The 7,500-nt window shown below is 47.2% G+C and overlaps 16 non-coding genes and 9 pseudogenes across 16 annotated transcripts; all 25 read left to right on the top strand.

Annotated features, from left to right (window-relative positions):
• The first annotated feature begins 124 nt into the window (after positions 1 to 124).
• Positions 125 to 243, top strand: LOC146264708 (5S ribosomal RNA). Its single transcript, XR_014726070.1, has one exon. It is a non-coding gene; the product is annotated as a 5S ribosomal RNA (ribosomal RNA).
• A 176-nt stretch (positions 244 to 419) lies between these two features.
• On the top strand, positions 420 to 538 carry LOC146264707 (5S ribosomal RNA). The gene has a single exon (XR_014726069.1). It is a non-coding gene; the product is annotated as a 5S ribosomal RNA (ribosomal RNA).
• A 186-nt stretch (positions 539 to 724) lies between these two features.
• On the top strand, positions 725 to 843 carry LOC146264706 (5S ribosomal RNA; annotated as a pseudogene).
• A 172-nt stretch (positions 844 to 1,015) lies between these two features.
• LOC146264705 (5S ribosomal RNA) lies at positions 1,016 to 1,134 on the top strand (annotated as a pseudogene).
• A 174-nt stretch (positions 1,135 to 1,308) lies between these two features.
• Positions 1,309 to 1,427, top strand: LOC146264704 (5S ribosomal RNA). The gene has a single exon (XR_014726068.1). It is a non-coding gene; the product is annotated as a 5S ribosomal RNA (ribosomal RNA).
• Positions 1,428 to 1,611: 184 nt separating this feature from the next.
• On the top strand, positions 1,612 to 1,730 carry LOC146264703 (5S ribosomal RNA; annotated as a pseudogene).
• A 184-nt stretch (positions 1,731 to 1,914) lies between these two features.
• On the top strand, positions 1,915 to 2,033 carry LOC146264702 (5S ribosomal RNA; annotated as a pseudogene).
• A 204-nt stretch (positions 2,034 to 2,237) lies between these two features.
• LOC146264701 (5S ribosomal RNA) lies at positions 2,238 to 2,356 on the top strand. The gene has a single exon (XR_014726067.1). It is a non-coding gene; the product is annotated as a 5S ribosomal RNA (ribosomal RNA).
• A 172-nt stretch (positions 2,357 to 2,528) lies between these two features.
• Positions 2,529 to 2,647, top strand: LOC146264700 (5S ribosomal RNA). The gene has a single exon (XR_014726066.1). It is a non-coding gene; the product is annotated as a 5S ribosomal RNA (ribosomal RNA).
• Positions 2,648 to 2,821: 174 nt separating this feature from the next.
• Positions 2,822 to 2,940, top strand: LOC146264699 (5S ribosomal RNA). The gene has a single exon (XR_014728627.1). It is a non-coding gene; the product is annotated as a 5S ribosomal RNA (ribosomal RNA).
• Positions 2,941 to 3,130: 190 nt separating this feature from the next.
• LOC146264698 (5S ribosomal RNA) lies at positions 3,131 to 3,249 on the top strand (annotated as a pseudogene).
• Positions 3,250 to 3,445: 196 nt separating this feature from the next.
• Positions 3,446 to 3,564, top strand: LOC146264697 (5S ribosomal RNA). Its single transcript, XR_014727493.1, has one exon. It is a non-coding gene; the product is annotated as a 5S ribosomal RNA (ribosomal RNA).
• A 178-nt stretch (positions 3,565 to 3,742) lies between these two features.
• On the top strand, positions 3,743 to 3,861 carry LOC146264696 (5S ribosomal RNA). Its single transcript, XR_014729179.1, has one exon. It is a non-coding gene; the product is annotated as a 5S ribosomal RNA (ribosomal RNA).
• Positions 3,862 to 4,033: 172 nt separating this feature from the next.
• On the top strand, positions 4,034 to 4,152 carry LOC146264695 (5S ribosomal RNA). The gene has a single exon (XR_014726064.1). It is a non-coding gene; the product is annotated as a 5S ribosomal RNA (ribosomal RNA).
• Positions 4,153 to 4,326: 174 nt separating this feature from the next.
• Positions 4,327 to 4,445, top strand: LOC146264694 (5S ribosomal RNA). Its single transcript, XR_014727996.1, has one exon. It is a non-coding gene; the product is annotated as a 5S ribosomal RNA (ribosomal RNA).
• Positions 4,446 to 4,633: 188 nt separating this feature from the next.
• LOC146264693 (5S ribosomal RNA) lies at positions 4,634 to 4,752 on the top strand (annotated as a pseudogene).
• Positions 4,753 to 4,938: 186 nt separating this feature from the next.
• On the top strand, positions 4,939 to 5,057 carry LOC146264692 (5S ribosomal RNA; annotated as a pseudogene).
• Positions 5,058 to 5,241: 184 nt separating this feature from the next.
• Positions 5,242 to 5,360, top strand: LOC146264691 (5S ribosomal RNA). The gene has a single exon (XR_014727758.1). It is a non-coding gene; the product is annotated as a 5S ribosomal RNA (ribosomal RNA).
• Positions 5,361 to 5,542: 182 nt separating this feature from the next.
• LOC146264690 (5S ribosomal RNA) lies at positions 5,543 to 5,661 on the top strand. Its single transcript, XR_014726063.1, has one exon. It is a non-coding gene; the product is annotated as a 5S ribosomal RNA (ribosomal RNA).
• A 176-nt stretch (positions 5,662 to 5,837) lies between these two features.
• On the top strand, positions 5,838 to 5,956 carry LOC146264689 (5S ribosomal RNA). The gene has a single exon (XR_014726062.1). It is a non-coding gene; the product is annotated as a 5S ribosomal RNA (ribosomal RNA).
• Positions 5,957 to 6,128: 172 nt separating this feature from the next.
• Positions 6,129 to 6,237, top strand: LOC146264688 (5S ribosomal RNA; annotated as a pseudogene).
• Positions 6,238 to 6,419: 182 nt separating this feature from the next.
• Positions 6,420 to 6,538, top strand: LOC146264687 (5S ribosomal RNA). The gene has a single exon (XR_014726061.1). It is a non-coding gene; the product is annotated as a 5S ribosomal RNA (ribosomal RNA).
• A 172-nt stretch (positions 6,539 to 6,710) lies between these two features.
• LOC146264686 (5S ribosomal RNA) lies at positions 6,711 to 6,819 on the top strand (annotated as a pseudogene).
• Positions 6,820 to 6,989: 170 nt separating this feature from the next.
• On the top strand, positions 6,990 to 7,108 carry LOC146264685 (5S ribosomal RNA). The gene has a single exon (XR_014726060.1). It is a non-coding gene; the product is annotated as a 5S ribosomal RNA (ribosomal RNA).
• A 174-nt stretch (positions 7,109 to 7,282) lies between these two features.
• Positions 7,283 to 7,401, top strand: LOC146264684 (5S ribosomal RNA). Its single transcript, XR_014727994.1, has one exon. It is a non-coding gene; the product is annotated as a 5S ribosomal RNA (ribosomal RNA).
• Positions 7,402 to 7,500: the final 99 nt, after the last annotated feature.

The raw sequence follows: 7,500 nt of genomic DNA, 5'->3' as shown, positions 1-7,500 counted from the left end.
CCTTCATGAAAGGGGCTGGAAGCTGTTTTCATTTTGACACGAGAGAGAGAGAGAGAGAGACCACCTTGCATTGTCAATTGCTAAATCTGTATATGGATAAGTAGCCTATGGTTGTCAACTTATTTCGTACGGCCATACCAGCCTGGCAACGCCCGATCTCGTCTGATCTCGGAAGCTAAGCAGGGTCGGGCCTGGTTAGTACTTGGATGGGAGACCGCCTGGGAATACCAGGTGCTGTATGCTCTTTTGCTCATTCACTTAGAAACTGAAATCTTGCAATATGCACAAGTAGTCCTTCATGAAAGGGGCTGGAAGCTGTTTTCATTTTGACACGAGAGAGAGAGAGAGAGAGAGACCACCTTGCATTGTCAATTGCTAAATCTGTATATGGATAAGTAGCCTATGGTTGTCAACTTATTTCGTACGGCCATACCAGCCTGGCAACGCCCGATCTCGTCTGATCTCGGAAGCTAAGCAGGGTCGGGCCTGGTTAGTACTTGGATGGGAGACCGCCTGGGAATACCAGGTGCTGTATGCTCTTTTGCTCATTCACTTAGAAACTGAAATCTTGCAATATGCACAAGTAGTCCTTCATGAAAGGGGCTGGAAACTGTTTTCATTTTGACACGAGAGAGAGAGAGAGAGAGAGAGAGAGAGAGACCACCTTGCATTGTCAAATGCCAAATCTGTATATGGATAAGTAGCCTATGGTTGTCAACTTATTTCGTACGGCCATACCAGCCTGGCAACGCCCGATCACGTCTGATCTCGTAAGCTAAGCAGGGTCGGGCCTGGTTAGTACTTGGATGGGAGACCGCCTGGGAATACCAGGTGCTGTATGCTCTTTTGCTCATTCACTTAGAAACTGACATCTTGCAATATGCACAAGTAGTCCTTCATGAAAGGGGCTGGAAGCTGTTTTCATTTTGACACGAGAGAGAGAGAGAGAGACCACCTTGCATTGTCAATTGCTAAATCTGTATATGGATAAGTAGCCTATGGTTGTCAACTTATTTCGTACGGCCATACCAGCCTGGCAACGCCCGCTCTCGTCTGATCTCGGAAGCTAAGCAGGGTCGGGCCTGGTTAGTACTTGGATGGGAGACCGCCTGGGAATACCAGGTGCTGTATGCTCTTTTGCTCATTCACTTAGAAACTGACATCTTGCAATATGCACAAGTAGTCCTTCATGAAAGGGGCTGGAAGCTGTTTTCATTTTGACACGAGAGAGAGAGAGAGAGAGACTACCTTGCATTGTCAATTGCTAAATCTGTATATGGATAAGTAGCCTATGGTTGTCAACTTATTTCGTACGGCCATACCAGCCTGGCAACGCCCGATCTCGTCTGATCTCGGAAGCTAAGCAGGGTCGGGCCTGGTTAGTACTTGGATGGGAGACCGCCTGGGAATACCAGGTGCTGTATGCTCTTTTGCTCATTCACTTAGAAACTGAAATCTTGCAATATGCACAAGTAGTCCTTCATGAAAGGGGCTGGAAACTGTTTTCATTTTGACACGAGAGAGAGAGAGAGAGAGAGAGAGAGAGACCACCTTGCATTGTCAAATGCCAAATCTGTATATGGATAAGTAGCCTATGGTTGTCAACTTATTTCGTACGGCCATACCAGCCTGGCAACGCCCGATCACGTCTGATCTCGTAAGCTAAGCAGGGTCGGGCCTGGTTAGTACTTGGATGGGAGACCGCCTGGGAATACCAGGTGCTGTATGCTCTTTTGCTCATTCACTTAGAAACTGACATCTTGCAATATGCACAAGTAGTCCTTCATGAAAGGGGCTGGAAGCTGTTTTCATTTTGACACGAGAGAGAGAGAGAGAGAGAGAGAGAGAGACTACCTTGCATTGTCAATTGCTAAATCTGTATATGGATAAGTAGCCTATGGTTGTCAACTTATTTCGTACGGCCATACCAGCCTGGCAACGCCCGCTCTCGTCTGATCTCGGAAGCTAAGCAGGGTCGGGCCTGGTTAGTACTTGGATGGGAGACCGCCTGGGAATACCAGGTGCTGTATGCTCTTTTGCTCATTCACTTAGAAACTGACATCTTGCAATATGCACAAGTAGTCCTTCATGAAAGGGGCTGGAAGCTGTTTTCATTTTGACACGAGAGAGAGAGAGAGAGAGAGAGAGAGAGAGAGAGAGAGAGAGAGAGAGACCACCTTGCATTGTCAATTGCTAAATCTGTATATGGATAAGTAGCCTATGGTTGTCAACTTATTTCGTACGGCCATACCAGCCTGGCAACGCCCGATCTCGTCTGATCTCGGAAGCTAAGCAGGGTCGGGCCTGGTTAGTACTTGGATGGGAGACCGCCTGGGAATACCAGGTGCTGTATGCTCTTTTGCTCATTCACTTAGAAACTGAAATCTTGCAATATGCACAAGTAGTCCTTCATGAAAGGGGCTGGAAGCTGTTTTCATTTTGACACGAGAGAGAGAGAGAGAGACCACCTTGCATTGTCAATTGCTAAATCTGTATATGGATAAGTAGCCTATGGTTGTCAACTTATTTCGTACGGCCATACCAGCCTGGCAACGCCCGATCTCGTCTGATCTCGGAAGCTAAGCAGGGTCGGGCCTGGTTAGTACTTGGATGGGAGACCGCCTGGGAATACCAGGTGCTGTATGCTCTTTTGCTCATTCACTTAGAAACTGACATCTTGCAATATGCACAAGTAGTCCTTCATGAAAGGGGCTGGAAGCTGTTTTCATTTTGACACGAGAGAGAGAGAGAGAGAGACCACCTTGCATTGTCAATTGCTAAATCTGTATATGGATAAGTAGCCTATGGTTGTCAACTTATTTCGTACGGCCATACCAGCCTGGCCTCGCCCGATCTCGTCTGATCTCGGAAGCTAAGCAGGGTCGGGCCTGGTTAGTACTTGGATGGGAGACCGCCTGGGAATACCAGGTGCTGTATGCTCTTTTGCTCATTCACTTAGAAACTGACATCTTGCAATATGCACAAGTAGTCCTTCATGAAAGGGGCTGGAAGCTGTTTTCATTTTGACACGAGAGAGAGAGAGAGAGAGAGAGAGAGAGAGAGAGACTACCTTGCATTGTCAATTGCTAAATCTGTATATGGATAAGTAGCCTATGGTTGTCAACTTATTTCGTACGGCCATACCAGCCTGGCAACGCCCGATCACGTCTGATCTCGGAAGCTAAGCAGGGTCGGGCCTGGTTAGTACTTGGATGGGAGACCGCCTTGTAATACCAGGTGCTGTATGCTCTTTTGCTCATTCACTTAGAAACTGACATCTTGCAATATGCACAAGTAGTCCTTCATGAAAGGGGCTGGAAGCTGTTTTCATTTTGACACGAGAGAGAGAGAGAGAGAGAGAGAGAGAGAGAGAGAGAGAGACCACCTTGCATTGTCAATTGCTAAATCTGTATATGGATAAGTAGCCTATGGTTGTCAACTTATTTCGTACGGCCATACCAGCCTGGCAACGCCCGATCACGTCTGATCTCGGAAGCTAAGCAGGGTCGGGCCTGGTTAGTACTTGGATGGGAGACCGCCTGGGAATACCAGGTGCCGTATGCTCTTTTGCTCATTCACTTAGAAACTGAAATCTTGCAATATGCACAAGTAGTCCTTCATGAAAGGGGCTGGAAGCTGTTTTCATTTTGACACGAGAGAGAGAGAGAGAGAGAGAGACCACCTTGCATTGTCAATTGCTAAATCTGTATATGGATAAGTAGCCTATGGTTGTCAACTTATTTCGTACGGCCATACCAGCCTGGCAACGCCCGATCTCGTCTGATCTCGGAAGCTAAGCAGGGTCGGGCCTGGTTAGTACTTGGATGGGAGACCGCCTGGGTATACCAGGTGCTGTATGCTCTTTTGCTCATTCACTTAGAAACTGAAATCTTGCAATATGCACAAGTAGTCCTTCATGAAAGGGGCTGGAAGCTGTTTTCATTTTGACACGAGAGAGAGAGAGAGAGACCACCTTGCATTGTCAATTGCTAAATCTGTATATGGATAAGTAGCCTATGGTTGTCAACTTATTTCGTACGGCCATACCAGCCTGGCAACGCCCGATCTCGTCTGATCTCGGAAGCTAAGCAGGGTCGGGCCTGGTTAGTACTTGGATGGGAGACCGCCTGGGAATACCAGGTGCTGTATGCTCTTTTGCTCATTAACTTAGAAACTGACATCTTGCAATATGCACAAGTAGTCCTTCATGAAAGGGGCTGGAAGCTGTTTTCATTTTGACACGAGAGAGAGAGAGAGAGAGACCACCTTGCATTGTCAATTGCTAAATCTGCATATGGATAAGTAGCCTATGGTTGTCAACTTATTTCGTACGGCCATACCAGCCTGGCCACGCCCGATCTCGTCTGATCTCGGAAGCTAAGCAGGGTCGGGCCTGGTTAGTACTTGGATGGGAGACCGCCTGGGAATACCAGGTGCTGTATGCTCTTTTGCTCATTCACTTAGAAACTGACATCTTGCAATATGCACAAGTAGTCCTTCATGAAAGGGGCTGGAAGCTGTTTTCATTTTGACACGAGAGAGAGAGAGAGAGAGAGAGAGAGAGAGAGACTACCTTGCATTGTCAATTGCTAAATCTGTATATGGATAAGTAGCCTATGGTTGTCAACTTATTTCGTACGGCCATACCAGCCTGGCAACGCCCGATCACGTCTGATCTCGGAAGCTAAGCAGGGTCGGGCCTGGTTAGTACTTGGATGGGAGACCGCCTGGTAATACCAGGTGCTGTATGCTCTTTTGCTCATTCACTTAGAAACTGACATCTTGCAATATGCACAAGTAGTCCTTCATGAAAGGGGCTGGAAGCTGTTTTCATTTTGACACGAGAGAGAGAGAGAGAGAGAGAGAGAGAGAGACCACCTTGCATTGTCAATTGCTAAATCTGTATATGGATAAGTAGCCTATGGTTGTCAACTTATTTCGTACGGCCATACCAGCCTGGCAACGCCCGATCACGTCTGATCTCAGAAGCTAAGCAGGGTCGGGCCTGGTTAGTACTTGGATGGGAGACCGCCTGGGAATACCAGGTGCTGTATGCTCTTTTGCTCATTCACTTAGAAACTGACATCTTGCAATATGCACAAGTAGTCCTTCATGAAAGGGGCTGGAAGCTGTTTTCATTTTGACACGAGAGAGAGAGAGAGAGAGAGAGAGAGAGACCACCTTGCATTGTCAATTGCTAAATCTGTATATGGATAAGTAGCCTATGGTTGTCAACTTATTTCGTACGGCCATACCAGCCTGGCAACGCCCGATCACGTCTGATCTCGGAAGCTAAGCAGGGTCGGGCCTGGTTAGTACTTGGATGGGAGACCGCCTGGGAATACCAGGTGCTGTATGCTCTTTTGCTCATTCACATAGAAACTGACATCTTGCAATATGCACAAGTAGTCCTTCATGAAAGGGGCTGGAAGCTGTTTTCATTTTGACACGAGAGAGAGAGAGAGAGAGAGAGAGAGACTACCTTGCATTGTCAATTGCTAAATCTGTATATGGATAAGTAGCCTATGGTTGTCAACTTATTTCGTACGGCCATACCAGCCTGGCAACGCCCGATCTCGTCTGATCTCGGAAGCTAAGCAGGGTCGGGCCTGGTTAGTACTTGGATGGGAGACCGCCTGGGAATACCAGGTGCTGTATGCTCTTGTGCTCATTCACTTAGAAACTGAAATCTTGCAATATGCACAAGTAGTCCTTCATGAAAGGGGCTGGAAGCTGTTTTCATTTTGACACGAGAGAGAGAGAGAGAGAGAGACTACCTTGCATTTTCAATTGCTAAATCTGTATATGGATAAGTAGCCTATGGTTGTCAACTTATTTCGTACGGCCATACCAGCCTGGCAACGCCCGATCTCGTCTGATCTCGGAAGCTAAGCAGGGTCGGGCCTGGTTAGTACTTGGATGGGAGACCGCCTGGGAATACCAGGTGCTGTATGCTCTTTTGCTCATTCACTTAGAAACTGACATCTTGCAATATGCACAAGTAGTCCTTCATGAAAGGGGCTGGAAGCTGTTTTCATTTTGACACGAGAGAGAGAGAGAGAGACTACCTTGCATTGTCAATTGCTAAATCTGTATATGGATAAGTAGCCTATGGTTGTCAACTTATTTAGTACGGCCATACCAGCCTGGCAACGCCTGATCTCGGAAGCTAAGCAGGGTCGGGCCTGGTTAGTACTTGGATGGGAGACCGCCTGGGAATACCAGGTGCTGTATGCTCTTTTGCTCATTCACTTAGAAACTGACATCTTGCAATATGCACAAGTAGTCCTTCATGAAAGGGGCTGGAAGCTGTTTTCATTTTGACACGAGAGAGAGAGAGAGAGAGAGAGAGAGACTACCTTGTATTGTCAATTGCTAAATCTGTATATGGATAAGTAGCCTATGGTTGTCAACTTATTTCGTACGGCCATACCAGCCTGGCAACGCCCGATCTCGTCTGATCTCGGAAGCTAAGCAGGGTCGGGCCTGGTTAGTACTTGGATGGGAGACCGCCTGGGAATACCAGGTGCTGTATGCTCTTTTGCTCATTCACTTAGAAACTGACATCTTGCAATATGCACAAGTAGTCCTTCATGAAAGGGGCTGGAAGCTGTTTTCATTTTGACACGAGAGAGAGAGAGAGAGACCACCTTGCATTGTCAATTGCTAAATCTGTATATGGATAAGTAGCCTATGGTTGTCAACTTATTTCGTACGGCCATACCAGCCTGGCAACGCCTGATCTCGGAAGCTAAGCAGGGTCGGGCCTGGTTAGTACTTGGATGGGAGACCGCCTGGGAATACCAGGTGCTGTATGCTCTTTTGCTCATTCACTTAGAAACTGACATCTTGCAATATGCACAAGTAGTCCTTCATGAAAGGGGCTGGAAGCTGTTTTCATTTTGACACGAGAGAGAGAGAGAGACTACCTTGCATTGTCAATTGCTAAATCTGTATATGGATAAGTAGCCTATGGTTGTCAACTTATTTCGTACGGCCATACCAGCCTGGCAACGCCCGATCTCGTCTGATCTCGGAAGCTAAGCAGGGTCGGGCCTGGTTAGTACTTGGATGGGAGACCGCCTGGGAATACCAGGTGCTGTATGCTCTTTTGCTCATTCACTTAGAAACTGACATCTTGCAATATGCACAAGTAGTCCTTCATGAAAGGGGCTGGAAGCTGTTTTCATTTTGACACGAGAGAGAGAGAGAGAGAGACCACCTTGCATTGTCAATTGCTAAATCTGTATATGGATAAGTAGCCTATGGTTGTCAACTTATTTCGTACGGCCATACCAGCCTGGCCACGCCCGATCTCGTCTGATCTCGGAAGCTAAGCAGGGTCGGGCCTGGTTAGTACTTGGATGGGAGACCGCCTGGGAATACCAGGTGCTGTATGCTCTTTTGCTCATTCACTTAGAAACTGACATCTTGCAATATGCACAAGTAGTCCTTCATGAAAGGGGCTGGAAGCTGTTTTCATTTTGACACGAGAGAGAG

The sequence above is a fragment of the Hypomesus nipponensis genome, chromosome 12 (assembly GCF_054491055.1).
Source record: "Hypomesus nipponensis isolate SF chromosome 12, ASM5449105v1, whole genome shotgun sequence".
In the NCBI taxonomy this organism is placed as follows: Eukaryota; Metazoa; Chordata; class Actinopteri; order Osmeriformes; family Osmeridae; genus Hypomesus; species Hypomesus nipponensis.
Note: the sequence above shows the minus strand (reverse complement) of the source record. Positions and strands in the feature narration are given on the sequence as shown.